We start from the raw sequence: 17,933 nt of genomic DNA on the forward strand, positions 1-17,933 counted from the left end.
CGTAGCACTCCGAATGTCCGCTTGCATTTTCTACAGAAATAGAGTTTCAGAACTACTCCATCAAAAGTAATGTTCAACTCTGCTAGTTGAATGCACAGAATAGAAAGAAGTTTGGAGGAATGCTTCTGTGCAGTTTTTATTTCAAGATATTCATTTTCCACTATGGGCGCCTTAGTGCTGAGAATGTCCGCTTGCAGTTTCTACAGAAAGGGAGTTTCAGAACTTCTCAATCAAAAGTAACGTTCAACTCTGTTAGTTGAATGCACAGAACAGAAAGAGGTTTTGCAGAATACTTCTGTGTAGTTTCTATTTGAAGATATTCCTTTTTCCACTATAGGTCCCTTAGGTCTCCGAATGTCCGTTTCCAGTTTCTACAGAAAGTGTGTCTCAAAGCTCCTCAATCAAAAGTAAGGTTCAACTCTTCTAGATGAATGCACATAAGAGAAAGAAGTTTCACAGAATGCTTCTGTGTAGTTTTTATTTGAAGATATACATTTTTCCTCTATAGGTCCCTTACTGCTCCAAATGTCCGCTTCCACTTTCTACAGAAAGTGTGTTTCAAAGCTCCTCAATCAAAAGTAAAGTTCAACTCTGCTAGTTGAATGCACAGAGCAGAAAGTAATTTGGCAGAATGCTTCTGTATAGTTGTTATTTGAAGATATTACTTTTTCCACTGTAGGCCCCTTAGCGCTCCGAATGTCCACTTGCATTTTCTATAGAAAGAGAGTTACAGAACTTCTCAATCAAAAGTAACGTTCAACTCTGTCAGATGAATGCACAGAACTGAAGGAGGTTTTGCAGAATACTTCTGTGTAGTTTTTATTTGAAGATATTCCTTTTTCCACTATAGGCCCCTTAGTGCTCCGGATGTCAGCTTCCAGTTTCTACAGAAAGTATGTTTCAAAGCTCTTCCATCAACAGTAAGTTTCAACTCTTCTAGATGAATGCACAGAACAGAAAGAAGTTTGGCAGAATGCTTCTGTGTAGTTTTTATTTGAAGATGTACCTTTTTTCCACTATAGGTCCGTTATTGCTCCAAATGTCCGCTTATAGTTTCTACAGAAAGTGTGTTTCAAAACTCCTCAATCAAAAGTCAGGTTCAACTCTGCTAGTGGAATGCACAGAACAGAAAGAAGTTTGGCAGAATGCTTCTGCGTAGTTTTTATTTGAAGATATTCCTTTTTCCACTATAGGCCCTTTAGCGCTGCAAATGTCCGCTTGCAGTTTCTACAGAAAGAGAGTTTCAGAACTTCTCAATCAAAAGTTACGTTCAACTCTGTTAGTTGAATGCACACAACACAAAGAAGTTTGGCAGAATGCTTCTGTGTAGTTTTTATTTGAAGATATTCCTTTTTCCACTATAGGCCCTTTAGCGATCTGAATGTCCGCTTCCAGTTTCTACAGAAAGTGTGTTTCAAACTCCTGAATCAGAAGTACATTTCAACTCTGCTAGATGAATGCACACAACAGAAAGAAGTTTGGCAGAATACTTCTGTGTAGTTTTTATTTCAAGATATTCCTTTTTCAACTATAGGTCCCTTATTGCTCCGAATGTCTGCTTCCAGTTTCTACAGAAATTGTGTTTCAAAACTCCTCAATCAAAAGTAAGTTTCAACTCTGCTAGCTGAATGCACAGAACAGAAAGAAGTTTGGCAGAATGCTTCTGTGTAGGTTTTATTTGAAGATATTCCTTTTTCCACTATAGGCTTCTTAGCGCTACGAATGTCCACTTCCAGTTTCTACAGAAAGTGTGTTTCAGACTCCTCAATCAAAACTATGGTTCAACTCTGCTAGTTGAATGAACAGAACCGAAAGAAGTTTGGCAGAATGCTTCTTTGTAGTTTTATTTGAAGATATTCCTTTTTCCACTGTAAGCCCCGTAGCACTCCGAATATCCGCTTGCATTTTCTACTGCAATAGATTTTCAGAACTACTCCATCAAAAGTAATGTTCAACTCTGCTAGTTGAATGCACAGAATAGAAAGAAGTTTGGAAGAATGCTTCTGTGCAGTTTTTATTTCAAGATATTCATTTTCCACTATGGGCGCCTTAGTGCTGAGAATGTCCGCTTGCAGTTTCTACAGAAAGGGAGTTTCAGAACTTCTCAATCAAAAGTAACGTTCAGCTCTGTTAGTTGAATGCGCAGAACAGAAAGAGGTTTTGCAGAATACTAATATGTAGTTTCTATTTGAAGATATTCCTTTTTCCACTATAGGTCCCTTAGGTCTCCGAATGTCCGTTTCCAGTTTCCACAGAAAGTGTGTCTCAAAGCTCCTCAATCAAAAGTAAGTTTCAACTCTTCTAGATGAATGCACATAAGAGAAAGTAGTTTCACAGAATGCTTCTGTGTAGTTTTTATTTGAAGATATACATTTTTCCTCTATAGGTCCCTTACTGCTCCAAATGTCCGCTTCTGCTTTCTACAGAAAGTGTGTTTCAAAGCTCCTCAATCAAAAGTAAAGTTCAACTCTGCTAGTTGAATGCACAGAGCAGAAAGTAATTTGGCAGAATGCTTCTGTATAGTTTTTATTTGAAGATATTACTTTTTCCACTATAGGCCCCTTAGCGCTCCGAATGTCCACTTGCATTTTCTATAGAAAGAGAGTTACAGAACTTCTCAATCAAAAGTAAGGTTCAACTCTGTCAGATGAATGCACAGAACAGAAGGAGGTTTTGCAGAATACTTCTGTGTAGTTTTTATTTGAAGATATTCTTTTTCCACTATAGGCCCCTTAGTGCTCCGGATGTCAGCTTCCAGTTTCTACAGAAACTATGTTTCAAAGCTCTTCCATCAACAGTAAGTTTCAACTCTTCTAGATGAATGCACAGAACAGAAAGAAGTTTGGCAGAATGCTTCTGTGTAGTTTTTATTTGAAGATGTACCTTTTTTCCACTATAGGTCCGTTATTGCTCCAAATGTCCGCTTATAGTTTCTACAGAAAGTGTGTTTCAAAACTCCTCAATCAAAAGTCAGGTTCAACTCTGCTAGTGGAATGCACAGAACAGAAAGAAGTTTGGCAGAATGCTTCTGCGTAGTTTTTATTTGAAGATATTCCTTTTTCCACTATAGGCCCCTTAGCGCTGCAAATGTCCGCTTGCAGTTTCTACAGAAAGAGAGTTTCAGAACTTCTCAATCAAAAGTTACGTTCAACTCTGTTAGTTGAATGCACACAACACAAAGAAGTTTGGCAGAATGCTTCTGTGTAGTTTTTATTGGAAGATATTCCTTTTTCCTCTATAGGCCTTTAGCGATCTGAATGTCCGCTTACAGATTCTACAGAAAGTGTGTTTCAAAGTCCTCAATCAAAAGTACGTTTCAACTCTGCTAGATGAATGCACACAACAGAAAGAAGTTTGGCAGAATACTTCTGTGTAGTTTTTATTTCAAGATATTCCTTTTTCAACTATAGGTCCCTTATTGCTCCGAATGTCTGCTTCCAGTTTCTACAGAAAGTGTGTTTCAAAACTCCTCAATCAAAAGTAAGTTTCAACTCTGCTAGCTGAATGCACAGAACAGAAAGAAGTTTGGCAGAATGCTTCTGTGTAGGTTTTATTTGAAGATATTCCTTTTTCCACTATAGGCTTCTTAGCGCTACGAATGTCCACTTCCAGTTTCTACAGAAAGTGTGTTTCAGACTCCTCAATCAAATCTATGGTTCAACTCTGCTAGTTGAATGCACAGAACAGAAAGAAGTTTGGCAGAATGCTTCTTTGTAGTTTTATTTGAAGATATTCCTTTTTCCACTGTAGGCCCCGTAGCACTCCGAATGTCCGCTTGCATTTTCTACAGAAATAGAGTTTCAGAACTACTCCATCAAAAGTAATGTTCAACTCTGCTAGTTGAATGCACAGAATAGAAAGAAGTTTGGAGGAATGCTTCTGTGCAGTTTTTATTTCAAGATATTCATTTTCCACTATGGGCGCCTTAGTGCTGAGAATGTCCGCTTGCAGTTTCTACAGAAAGGGAGTTTCAGAACTTCTCAATCAAAAGTAACGTTCAACTCTGTTAGTTGAATGCACAGAACAGAAAGAGGTTTTGCAGAATACTTCTGTGTAGTTTCTATTTGAAGATATTCCTTTTTCCACTATAGGTCCCTTAGGTCTCCGAATGTCCGTTTCCAGTTTCTACAGAAAGTGTGTCTCAAAGCTCCTCAATCGAAAGTAAGGTTCAACTCTTCTAGATGAATGCACATAAGAGAAAGAAGTTTCACAGAATGCTTCTGTGTAGTTTTTATTTGAAGATATATATTTTTCCTCTATAGGTCCCTTACTGCTCCAAATGTCCGCTTCCACTTTCTACAGAAAGTGTGTTTCAAAGCTCCTCAATCAAAAGTAAAGTTCAACTCTGCTAGTTGAATGCACAGAGCAGAAAGTAATTTGGCAGAATGCTTCTGTATAGTTGTTATTTGAAGATATTACTTTTTCCACTGTAGGCCCCTTAGCGCTCCGAATGTCCACTTGCATTTTCTATAGAAAGTGAGTTACAGAACTTCTCAATCAAAAGTAAGGTTCAACTCTGTCAGATGAATGCACAGAACTGAAGGAGGTTTTGCAGAATACTTCTGTGTAGTTTTTATTTGAAGATATTCCTTTTTCCACTATAGGCCCCTTAGTGCTCCGGATGTCAGCTTCCAGTTTCTACAGAAAGTATGTTTCAAAGCTCTTCCATCAACAGTAAGTTTCAACTCTTCTAGATGAATGCACAGAACAGAAAGAAGTTTGGCAGAATGCTTCTGTGTAGTTTTTATTTGAAGATGTACCTTTTTTCCACTATAGGTCCGTTATTGCTCCAAATGTCCGCTTATAGTTTCTACAGAAAGTGTGTTTCAAAACTCCTCAATCAAAAGTCTGGTTCAACTCTGCTAGTGGAATGCACAGAACAGAAAGAAGTTTGGCAGAATGCTTCTGCGTAGTTTTTATTTGAAGATATTCCTTTTTCCACTATAGGCCCCTTAGCGCTGCAAATGTCCGCTTGCAGTTTCTACAGAAAGAGAGTTTCAGAACTTCTCAATCAAAAGTTACGTTCAACTCTGTTAGTTGAATGCACACAACACAAAGAAGTTTGGCAGAATGCTTCTGTGTAGTTTTTATTGGAAGATATTCCTTTTTCCTCTATAGGCCTTTAGCGATCTGAATGTCCGCTTACAGATTCTACAGAAAGTGTGTTTCAAACTCCTCAATCAAAAGTACATTTCAACTCTGCTAGATGAATGCACACAACAGAAAGAAGTTTGGCAGAATACTTCTGTGTAGTTTTTATTTCAAGATATTCCTTTTTCAACTATAGGTCCCTTATTGCTCCGAATGTCTGCTTCCAGTTTCTACAGAAAGTGTGTTTCAAAACTCCTCAATCAAAAGTAAATTTCAACTCTGCTAGCTGAATGCACAGAACAGAAAGAAGTTTGGCAGAATGCTTCTGTGTAGGTTTTATTTGAAGATATTCCTTTTTCCACTATAGGCTTCTTAGCGCTACGAATGTCCACTTCCAGTTTCTACCGAAAGTGTGTTTCAGACTCCTCAATCAAAACTATGGTTCAACTCTGCTAGTTGAATGCACAGAACCGAAAGAAGTTTGGCAGAATGCTTCTTTGTAGTTTTATTTGAAGATATTCATTTTTCCACTGTACGCCCCGTAGCACTCCGAATGTCGGCTTGCATTTTCTACAGAAATAGAGTTTCAGAACTACTCCATCAAAAGTAATGTTCAATTCTGCTAGTTGAATGCACAGAATAGAAAGAAGTTTGGAAGAATGCTTCTGTGCAGTTTTTATTTCAAGATATTCATTTTCCACTATGGGCGCCTTAGTGCTGAGAATGTCCGCTTGCAGTTTCTACAGAAAGGGAGTTTCAGAACTTCTCAATCAAAAGTAACGTTCAACTCTGTTAGTTGAATGCACAGAACAGAAAGAGGTTTTGCAGAATACTTCTTTGTAGTTTCTATTTGAAGATATTCCTTTTTCCACTATAGGTCCCTTAGGTCTCCGAATGTCCGTTTCCAGTTTCCACAGAAAGTGTGTCTCAAAGCTCCTCAATCAAAAGTAAGGTTCAACTCTTCCAGATGAATGCACATAAGAGAAAGAAGTTTCACAGAATGCTTCTGTGTAGATTTTATTTGAAGATATACATTTTTCCTCTATAGGTCCCTTACTGCTCCAAATGTCCGCTTCCACTTTCTACAGAAAGTGTGTTTCAAAGCTCCTCAATCAAAAGTAAAGTTCAACTCTGCTAGTTGTATGCACAGAGCAGAAAGTAATTTGGCAGAATGCTTCTGTATAGTTTTTATTTGAAGATATTACTTTTTCCACTATAGGCCCCTTAGCGCTCCGAATGTCCACTTGCATTTTCTATAGAAAGAGAGTTACAGAACTTCTCAAACAAAAGTAACGTTCAACTCTGTCAGATGAATGCACAGAACAGAAGGAGGTTTTGCAGAATACTTCTGTGTAGTTTTTATTTGAAGATATTCCTTTTTCCACTATAGGCCCCTTAGTGCTCCGGATGTCAGCTTCCAGTTTCTACAGAAAGTATGTTTCAAAGCTCTTCCATCAACAGTAAGTTTCAACTCTTCTAGATGAATGCACAGAACAGAGAGCAGTTTGGCAGAATGCTTCTGTGTAGTTTTTATTTGAAGATGTACCTTTTTTCCACTATAGGTCCGTTATTGCTCCAAATGTCCGCTTATAGTTTCTACAGAAAGTGTGTTTCAAAACTCCTCAATCAAAAGTCAGGTTCAACTCTGCTAGTGGAATGCACAGAACAGAGAGAAGTTTGGCAGAATGCTTCTGCGTAGTTTTTATTTGAAGATATTCCTTTTTCCACCATAGGCCCCTTAGCGCTGCAAATGTCCGCTTGCAGTTTCTACAGAAAGAGAGTTTCAGAACTTCTCAATCAAAAGTTACGTTCAACTCTGTTAGTTGAATGCACACAACACAAAGAAGTTTGGCAGAATGCTTCTGTGTAGTTTTTATTTGAAGATATTCCTTTTTCCACTATAGGCCCTTTAGCGATCTGAATGTCCGCTTCCAGTTTCTACAGAAAGTGTGTTTCAAACTCCTCAATCAAAAGTACATTTCAACTCTGCTAGATGAATGCGCACAACAGAAAGAAGTTTGGCAGAATACTTCTGTGTAGTTTTTATTTCAAGATATTCCTTTTTCAACTATAGGTCCCTTATTGCTCCGAATGTCTGCTTCCAGTTTCTACAGAAAGTGTGTTTCAAAACTCCTCAGTCAAAAGTAAGTTTCAACTCTGCTAGCTGAATGCACAGAACAGAAAGAAGTTTGGCAGAATGCTTCTGTGTAGGTTTTATTTGAAGATATTCCTTTTTCCACTATAGGCTTCTTAGCGCTACGAATGTCCACTTCCAGTTTCTACAGAAAGTGTGTTTCAGACTCCTCAATCAAATCTATGGTTCAACTCTGCTAGTTGAATGCAAAGAACCGAAAGAAGTTTGGCAGAATGCTTCTTTGTAGTTTTATTTGAAGATATTCCTTTTTCCACTGTAGGCCCCGTAGCACTCCGAATGTCCGCTTGCATTTTCTACAGAAATAGAGTTTCAGAACTACTCCATCAAAAGTAATGTTCAACTCTGCTAGTTGAATGCACAGAATAGAAAGAAGTTTGGAAGAATGCTTCTGTGCAGTTATTTCAAGATATTCATTTTCCACTATGGGCGCCTTAGTGCTGAGAATGTCCGCTTCCAGTTTCTACAGAAAGGGAGTTTCAGAACTTCTCAATCAAAAGTAACGTTCATCTCTGTTAGTTGAATGCACAGAACAGAAAGAGGTTTTGCAGAATACTTCTGTGTAGTTTCTATTTGAAGATATTCCTTTTTCCACTATAGGTCCCTTAGGTCTCCGAATGTCCGTTTCCAGTTTCTACAGAAAGTGTGTCTCAAAGCTCCTCAATCAAAAGTAAGGTTCAACTCTTCTAGATGAATGCACATAAGAGAAAGAAGTTTCACAGAATGCTTCTGTGTAGTTTTTATTTGAAGATATACATTTTTCCTCTATAGGTCCCTTACTGCTCCAAATGTCCGCTTCCACTTTCTACAGAAAGTGTGTTTCAAAGCTCCTCAATCAAAAGTAAAGTTCAACTCTCCTAGTTGAATGCACAGAGCAGAAAGTAATTTGGCAGAATGCTTCTGTATAGTTTTTATTTGAAGATATTACTTCTTCCACTATAGGCCCCTTAGCGCTCCGAATGTCCACTTGCATTTTCTATAGAAAGAGAGTTACAGAACTTCTCAATCAAAAGTAACGTTCAACTCTGTCAGATGAATGCACAGAACAGAAGGAGGTTTTGCAGAATACTTCTGTGTAGTTTTTATTTGAAGATATTCCTTTTTCCACTATAGGCCCCTTAGTGCTCCGGATGTCAGTTTCCAGTTTCTACAGAAAGTATGTTTCAAAGCTCTTCCATCAACAGTAAGTTTCAACTCTTCTAGATGAATGCACAGAACAGAAAGAAGTTTGGCAGAATGCTTCTGTGTAGTTTTTATTTGAAGATGTACCTTTTTTCCACTATAGGTCTGTTATTGCTCCAAATGTCCGCTTATAGTTTCTACAGAAAGTGTGTTTCAAAACTCCTCAATCAAAAGTCACGTTCAACTCTGCTAGTGGAATGCACAGAACAGAAAGAAGTTTGGCAGAATGCTTCTGCGTAGTTTTTATTTGAAGATATTCCTTTTTCCACTATAAGCCCCATAGCGCTCCGAATGTCCACTTGCATTTTCTATAGAAAGAGAGTTACAGAACTTCTCAATCAAAAGTAACGTTCAACTCTGTCAGATGAATGCACAGAACAGAAGGAGGTTTTGCAGAATACTTCTGTGTAGTTTTTATTTGAAGATATTCCTTTTTCCACTATAGGCCCCTTAGTGCTCCGGATGTCAGCTTCCAGTTTCTACAGAAAGTATGTTTCAAAGCTCTTCCATCAACAGTAAGTTTCAACTCTTCTAGATGAATGCACAGAACAGAGAGAAGTTTGGCAGAATGCTTCTGTGTAGTTTTTATTTGAAGATGTACCTTTTTTCCACTATAGGTCCGTTATTGCTCCAAATGTCCGCTTATAGTTTCTACAGAAAGTGTGTTTCAAAACTCCTCAATCAAAAGTCAGGTTCAACTCTGCTAGTGGAATGCACAGAACAGAAAGAAGTTTGGCAGAATGCTTCTGCGTAGTTTTTATTTGAAGATATTCCTTTTTCCACTATAGGCCCCTTAGCGCTGCAAATGTCCGCTTGCAGTTTCTACAGAAAGAGAGTTTCAGAACTTCTCAATCAAAAGTTACGTTCAACTCTGTTAGTTGAATGCACACAACACAAAGAAGTTTGGCAGAATGCTTCTGTGTAGTTTTTATTGGAAGATATTCCTTTTTCCACTATAGGCCCTTTAGCGATCTGAATGTCCGCTTCCAGTTTCTACAGAAAGTGTGTTTCAAACTCCTCAATCAAAAGTACATTTCAACTCTGCTAGATGAATGCACACAACAGAAAGAAGTTTGGCAGAATACTTCTGTGTAGTTTTTATTTCAAGATATTCCTTTTTCAACTATAGGTCCCTTATTGCTCCGAATGTCTGCTTCCAGTTTCTACAGAAAGTGTGTTTCAAAACTCCTCAATCAAAAGTAAGTTTCAACTCTGCTAGCTGAATGCACAGAACAGAAAGAAGTTTGGCAGAATGCTTCTGTGTAGGTTTTATTTGAAGATATTCCTTTTTCCACTATAGGCTTCTTAGCGCTACGAATGTCCACTTCCAGTTTCTACAGAAAGTGTGTTTCAGACTCCTCAATCAAAACTATGGTTCAACTCTGCTAGTTGAATGCACAGAACAGAAAGAAGTTTGGCAGAATGCTTCTTTGTAGTTTTATTTGAAGATATTCCTTTTTCCACTGTAGGCCCCGTAGAACTCCGAATGTCCGCTTGCATTTTCTACAGAAATAGAGTTTCAGAACTACTCCATCAAAAGTAATGTTCAACTCTGCTAGTTGAATGCACAGAATAGAAAGAAGTTTGGAAGAATGCTTCTGTGCAGTTTTTATTTCAAGATATTCATTTTCCACTAGGGTCGCCTTAGTGCTGAGAATGTCCGCTTGCAGTTTCTACAGAAAGGGAGTTTCAGAACTTCTCAATCAAAAGTAACGTTCAACTCTGTTAGTTGAATGCACAGAACAGAAAGAGGTTTTGCAGAATACTTCTGTGTAGTTTCTATTTGAAGATATTCCTTTTTCCACTATAGGTCCCTTAGGTCTCCGAATGTCCGTTTCCAGTTTCTACAGAAAGTGTGTCTCAAAGCTCCTCAATCAAAAGTAAGGTTCAACTCTTGTAGATGAATGCACATAAGAGAAAGAAGTTTCACAGAATGCTTCTGTGTAGTTTTTATTTGAAGATATTCCTTTTTCCACTATAGGTCCCTTACTGCTCCAAATGTCCGCTTCCACTTTCTACAGAAAGTGTGTTTCAAAGCTCCTCAATCAAAAGTAAAGTTCAACTCTGCTAGTTGAATGCACAGAGCAGAAAGTAATTTGGCCGAATGCTTCTGTATAGTTTTTATGTGAAGATATTACTTTTTCCACTATAGGCCCCTTAGCGCTCCGAATGTCCACTTGCATTTTCTATAGAAAGAGAGTTACAGAACTTCTCAATCAAAAGTAACGTTCAACTCTGTCAGATGAATGCACAGAAGAGAAGGAGGTTTTGCAGAATACTTCTGTTTAGATTTTATTTGAAGATATTCCTTTTTCCACTATAGGCCCCTTAGTGCTCCGCATGTCAGCTTCCAGTTTCTACAGAAAGTATGTTTCAAAGCTCTTCCATCAACAGTAAGTTTCAACTCTTCTAGATGAATGCACAGAACAGAAAGGAGTTTTGCAGAATGCTTCTGTGTAATTTTTATTTGAAGATGTACCTTTTTTCCACTATAGGTCCGTTATTGCTCCAAATGTCCGCTTATAGTTTCTACACAAAGTGTGTTTCAAAACTCCTCAATCAAAAGTCAGGTTCAACTCTGCTAGTGGAATGCACAGAACAGAAAGAAGTTTGGCAGAATGCTTCTGCGTAGTTTTTATTTGAAGATATTCCTTTTTCCACTATAGGCCCCTTAGCGCTGCAAATGTCCGCTTGCAGTTTCTACAGAAAGAGAGTTTCAGAACTTCTCAATCAAAAGTTACGTTCAACTCTGTTAGTTGAATGCACACAACACAAAGAAGTTTGGCAGAATGCTTCTGTGTAGTTTTTATTTGAAGATATTCCTTTTTCCACTATAGGCCCTTTAGCGATCTGAATGTCCGCTTCCAGTTTCTACAGAAAGTGTGTTTCAAACTCCTCAATCAAAAGTACATTTCAACTCTGCTAGATGAATGCACACAACAGAAAGAAGTTTGGCAGAATACTTCTGTGTAGTTTTTATTTCAAGATATTCCTTTTTCAACTATAGGTCCCTTATTGCTCCGAATGTCTGCTTCCAGTTTCTACAGAAAGTGTGTTTCAAAACTCCTCAATCAAAAGTAAGTTTCAACTCTGCTAGCTGAATGCACAGAACAGAAAGAAGTTTGGCAGAATGCTTCTGTGTAGGTTTTATTTGAAGATATTCCTTTTTCCACTATAGGCTTCTTAGCGCTACGAATGTCCACTTCCAGTTTCTACAGAAAGTGTGTTTCAGACTCCTCAATCAAAACTATGGTTCAACTCTGCTAGTTGAATGCACAGAACAGAAAGAAGTTTGGCAGAATGCTTCTTTGTAGTTTTATTTGAAGATATTCCTTTTTCCACTGTAGGCCCCGTAGCACTCCAAATGTCCGCTTGCATTTTCTACAGAAATAGAGTTTCAGAACTACTCCATCAAAAGTAATGTTCAACTCTGCTAGTTGAATGCACCGAATAGAAAGAAGTTTGGAAGAATGCTTCTGTGCAGTTTTTATTTCAAGATATTCATTTTCCACTACGGGCGCCTTAGTGCTGAGAATGTCCGCTTGCAGTTTCTACAGAAAGGGAGTTTCAGAACTTCTCAATCAAAAGTAACGTTCAACTCTGTTAGTTGAATGCGCAGAACAGAAAGAGGTTTTGCAGAATACTTCTGTGTAGTTTCTATTTGAAGATATTCCTTTTTCCACTATAGGTCCCTTAGGTCTCCGAATGTCCGCTTCCAGTTTCTACAGAAAGTGTGTCTCAAAGCTCCTCAATCAAAAGTAAGGTTCAACTCTTCTAGATGAATGCACATAAGAGAAAGAAGTTTCACAGAATGCTTCTGTGTAGTTTTTATTTGAAGATATATATTTTTCCTCTATAGGTCCCTTACTGCTCCAAATGTCCACTTCCACTTTCTACAGAAAGTGTGTTTCAAAGCTCCTCAATCAAAAGTAAAGTTCAACTCTGCTAGTTGAATGCACAGAGCAGAAAGTAATTTGGCAGAATGCTTCTGTATAGTTTTTATTTGAAGATATTACTTTGTCCACTATAGGCCCCTTAGCGCTCCGAATGTCCACTTGCATTTTCTATAGAAAGAGATTTACAGAACTTCTCAATCAAAAGTAACGTTAAACTCTGTCAGATGAATGCACAGAACAGAAGGAGGTTTTGCAGAATAATTCTGTGTAGTTTTTAATTGAAGATATTCCTTTTTCCACTATAGGCCCCTTAGTGCTCCGCATGTCAGCTTCCAGTTTCTACAGAAAGTATGTTTCAAAGCTCTTCCATCAACAGTAAGTTTCAACTCTTCTAGATGAATGCACAGAACAGAAAGGAGTTTTGCAGAATGCTTCTGTGTAATTTTTATTTGAAGATGTACCTTTTTTCCACTATAGGTCCGTTATTGCTCCAAATGTCCGCTTATAGTTTCTACACAAAGTGTGTTTCAAAACTCCTCAATCAAAAGTCAGGTTCAACTCTGCTAGTGGAATGCACAGAACAGAAAGAAGTTTGGCAGAATGCTTCTGCGTAGTTTTTATTTGAAGATATTCCTTTTTCCACTATAGGCCCCTTAGCGCTGCAAATGTCCGCTTGCAGTTTCTACAGAAAGAGAGTTTCAGAACTTCTCAATCAAAAGTTACGTTCAACTCTGTTAGTTGAATGCACACAACACAAAGAAGTTTGGCAGAATGCTTCTGTGTAGTTTTTATTTGAAGATATTCCTTTTTCCACTATAGGCCCTTTAGCGATCTGAATGTCCGCTTCCAGTTTCTACAGAAAGTGTGTTTCAAACTCCTCAATCAAAAGTACATTTCAACTCTGCTAGATGAATGCACACAACAGAAAGAAGTTTGGCAGAATACTTCTGTGTAGTTTTTATTTCAAGATATTCCTTTTTCAACTATAGGTCCCTTATTGCTCCGAATGTCTGCTTCCAGTTTCTACAGAAAGTGTGTTTCAAAACTCCTCAATCAAAAGTAAGTTTCAACTCTGCTAGCTGAATGCACAGAACAGAAAGAAGTTTGGCAGAATGCTTCTGTGTAGGTTTTATTTGAAGATATTCCTTTTTCCACTATAGGCTTCTTAGCGCTACGAATGTCCACTTCCAGTTTCTACAGAAAGTGTGTTTCAGACTCCTCAATCAAAACTATGGTTCAACTCTGCTAGTTGAATGCACAGAACAGAAAGAAGTTTGGCAGAATGCTTCTTTGTAGTTTTATTTGAAGATATTCCTTTTTCCACTGTAGGCCCCGTAGCACTCCGAATGTCCGCTTGCATTTTCTACAGAAATAGAGTTTCAGAACTACTCCATCAAAAGTAATGTTCAACTCTGCTAGTTGAATGCACCGAATAGAAAGAAGTTTGGAAGAATGCTTCTGTGCAGTTTTTATTTCAAGATATTCATTTTCCACTATGGGCGCCTTAGTGCTGAGAATGTCTGCTTGCAGTTTCTTCAGCAAGGGAGTTTCAGAACTTCTCAATCAAAAGTAACGTTCAACTCTGTTAGTTGAATGCACAGAACAGAAAGAGGTTTTGCAGAATACTTCTGTGTAGTTTCTATTTGAAGATATTCCTTTTTCCACTATAGGTCCCTTAGGTCTCCGAATGTCCGTTTCCAGTTTCTACAGAAAGTGTGTCTCAAAGATCCTCAATCAAAAGTAAGGTTCAACTCTTCTAGATGAATGCACATAAGAGAAAGAAGTTTCACAGAATGCTTCTGTGTAGTTTTTATTTGAAGATATACATTTTTCCTCTATAGGTCCCTTACTGCTCCAAATGTCCGCTTCCACTTTCTACAGAAAGTGTGTTTCAAAGCTCCTCAATCAAAAGTAAAGTTCAACTCTGCTAGTTGAATGCACAGAGCAGAAAGTAATTTGGCAGAATGCTTCTGTATAGTTTTTATTTGAAGATATTACTTTTTCCACTGTAGGCCCCTTAGCGCTCCGAATGTCCACTTGCATTTTCTATAGAAAGAGAGTTACAGAACTTCTCAATCAAAAGTAACGTTCAACTCTGTCAGATGAATGCACAGAACAGAAGGAGGTTTTGCAGAATACTTCTGTGTAGTTTTTATTTGAAGATATTCCTTTTTCCACTATAGGCCCCTTAGTGCTCCGGATGTCAGCTTCCAGTTTCTCCAGAAAGTATGTTTCAAAGCTCTTCCATCAACAGTAAGTTTCAACTCTTCTAGATGAATGCACAGAACAGAGAGAAGTTTGGAAGAATGCTTCTGTGTAGTTTTTATTTGAAGATGTACCTTTTTTCCACTATAGGTCCGTTATTGCTCCAAATGTCCGCTTATAATTTCTGCAGAAAGTGTGTTTCAAAACTCCTCAATCAAAAGTCAGGTTCAACTCTGCTAGTGGAATGCACAGAACAGAAAGAAGTTTGGCAGAATGCTTCTGCGTAGTTTTTATTTGAAGATATTCCTTTTTCCACTGTAGGCCCCTTAGCGCTGCAAATGTCCGCTTGCAGTTTCTACAGAAAGAGAGTTTCAGAACTTCTCAATCAAAAGTTACGTTCAACTCTGTTAGTTGAATGCACACAACACAAAGAAGTTTGGCAGAATGCTTCTGTGTAGTTTCTAATTGAAGATATTCCTTTTTCCACTACAGGTCCCTTAGTTCTCCGAATGTCCGCTTCCAGTTTCCACAGAAAGTGTGTCTCAAAGCTCCTCAATCAAAAGTAAGGTTCAACTCTTCTAGATGAATGCACATAAGAGAAAGAAGTTTCACAGAATGCTTCTGTGTAGTTTTTATTTGAAGATATTACTTTTTCCACCATAGGTCCCTTAGCGCTCCGAATGTCCACTTGCATTTTCTATAGAAAGAGAGTTACAGAACTTCTCAATCAAAAGTGACGTTCAACTCTGTCAGATGAATGCACAGAACAGAAGGAGGTTTTGCAGAATACTTCTGTGTAGTTTTTATTTGAAGATATTCCTTTTTCCACTATAGGCCCCTTAGTGTTCCGGGTGTCAGCTTCCATTTTCTACAGAAAGTATGTTTCAAAGCTCTTCCATCAACAGTAAGTTTCAACTCTTCTAGATGAATGCACAGAACAGAGAGAAGTTTGGCAGAATGCTTCTGTGTAGTTTTTATTTGAAGATGTACTTTTTTCCACTATAGGTCCGTTATTGCTCCAAATGTCCGCTTATAGTTTCTACAGAAAGTGTGTTTCTAAACTCCTCAATCAAAGTCAGGTTCAACTCTGCTAGTGGAATGCACAGAACAGAAAGAAGTTTGGCAGAATGCTTCTGCGTAGTTTTTATTTGAAGATATTCCTTTTTCCACTGTAGGCCCCTTAGCGCTGCAAATGTCCGCTTGCAGTTTCTACAGAAAGAGAGTTTCAGAACTTCTCAATCAAAAGTTACGTTCAACTCTGTTAGTTGAATGCACACAACACAAAGAAGTTTGGCAGAATGCTTCTGTGTAGTTTTATTTGAAGATATTCCTTTTTCCACTATAGGCCCTTTAGCGATCTGAATGTCCGCTTCCAGTTTCTACAGAAAGTGTGTTTCAAACTCCTCAATCAAAAGTACATTTCAACTCTGCTAGATGAATGCACACAACAGAAAGAAGTTTGGCAGAATAATTTGTGTAGTTTTTATTTCAAGATATTCCTTTTTCAACTATAGGTCCCTTATTGCTCTGAATGTCTGCTTCCAGTTTCTACAGAAAGTGTGTTTCAAAACTCCTCAATCAAAAGTAAGTTTCAACTCTGCTAGCTGAATGCACAGAACAGAAAGAAGTTTGGCAGAATGCTTGTGTGTAGGTTTTATTTGAAGATATTCCTTTTTCCACTATAGGCTTCTTAGCGCTACGAATGTCCACTTCCAGTTTCTACAGAAAGTGTGTTTCAGACTCCTCAATCAAAACTATGGTTCAACTCTGCTAGTTGAATGCACAGAACAGAAAGAAGTTTGGCAGAATGCTTCTTTGTAGTTTTATTTGAAGATATTCCTTTTTCCACTGTAGGCCCCGTAGCACTGCGAATGTCTGCTTGCATTTTCTACAGAAATAGAGTTTCAGAACTACTCCATCAAAAGTAATGTTCAACTCTGCTAGTTGAATGCACAGAATAGAAAGAAGTTTGGAAGAATGCTTCTGTGCAGTTTTTATTTCAAGATATTCATTTTCCACTATGGGCGCCTTAGTGCTGAGAATGTCCGCTTGCTGTTTCTACAGAAAGGGAGTTTCAGAACTTCTCAATCAAAAGTAACGTTCAACTCTGTTTGTTGAATGCGCAGAACAGAAAGAGGTTTTGCAGAATACTTCTGTGTAGTTTCTATTTGAAGATATTCCTTTTTCCACTATAGGTCCCTTAGGTCTCCGAATGTCCGCTTCCAGTTTCTACAGAAAGTGTGTCTCAAAGCTCCTCAATCAAAAGTAAGGTTCAACTCTTCTAGATGAATGCACATAAGAGAAAGAAGTTTCACAGAATGCTTCTGTGTAGTTTTTATTTGAAGATATATATTTTTCCTCTATAGGTCCCTTACTGCTCCAAATGTCCACTTCCACTTTCTACAGAAAGTGTGTTTCAAAGCTCCTCAATCAAAAGTAAACTTCAACTCTGCTAGTTGAATGCACAGAGCAGAAAGTAATTTGGCAGAATGCTTCTGTATAGTTTTTATTTGAAGATATTACTTTGTCCACTATAGGCCCCTTAGCGCTCCGAATGTCCACTTGCATTTTCTATAGAAAGAGATTTACAGAACTTCTCAATCAAAAGTAACGTTAAACTCTGTCAGATGAATGCACAGAACAGAAGGAGGTTTTGCAGAATAATTCTGTGTAGTTTTTAATTGAAGATATTCCTTTTTCCACTATAGGCTCCTTAGTGCTCCGCATGTCAGCTTCCAGTTTCTACAGAAAGTATGTTTCAAAGCTCTTCCATCAACAGTAAGTTTCAACTCTTCTAGATGAATGCACAGAACAGAAAGGAGTTTGGCAGAATGCTTCTGTGTAATTTTTATTTGAAGATGTACCTTTTTTCCACTATAGGTCCGTTATTGCTCCAAATGTCCGCTTATAGTTTCTACACAAAGTGTGTTTCAAAACTCCTCAATCAAAAGTCAGGTTCAACTCTGCTAGTGGAATGCACAGAACAGAAAGAAGTTTGGCAGAATGCTTCTGCGTAGTTTTTATTTGAAGATATTCCTTTTTCCACTATAGGCCCCTTAGCGCTGCAAATGTCCGCTTGCAGTTTCTACAGAAAGAGAGTTTCAGAACTTCTCAATCAAAAGTTACGTTCAACTCTGTTAGTTGAATGCACACAACACAAAGAAGTTTGGCAGAATGCTTCTGTGTAGTTTTTATTTGAAGATATTCCTTTTTCCACTATAGGCCCTTTAGCGATCTGAATGTCCGCTTCCAGTTTCTACAGAAAGTGTGTTTCAAACTCCTCAATCAAAAGTACATTTCAACTCTGCTAGATGAATGCACACAACAGAAAGAAGTTTGGCAGAATAATTCTGTGTAGTTTTTATTTCAAGATATTCCTTTTTCAACTATAGGTCCCTTATTGCTCC

Source organism: Symphalangus syndactylus, chromosome 17 (genome assembly GCF_028878055.3).
Source record: "Symphalangus syndactylus isolate Jambi chromosome 17, NHGRI_mSymSyn1-v2.1_pri, whole genome shotgun sequence".
NCBI classification, from domain to species: Eukaryota; Metazoa; Chordata; class Mammalia; order Primates; family Hylobatidae; genus Symphalangus; species Symphalangus syndactylus.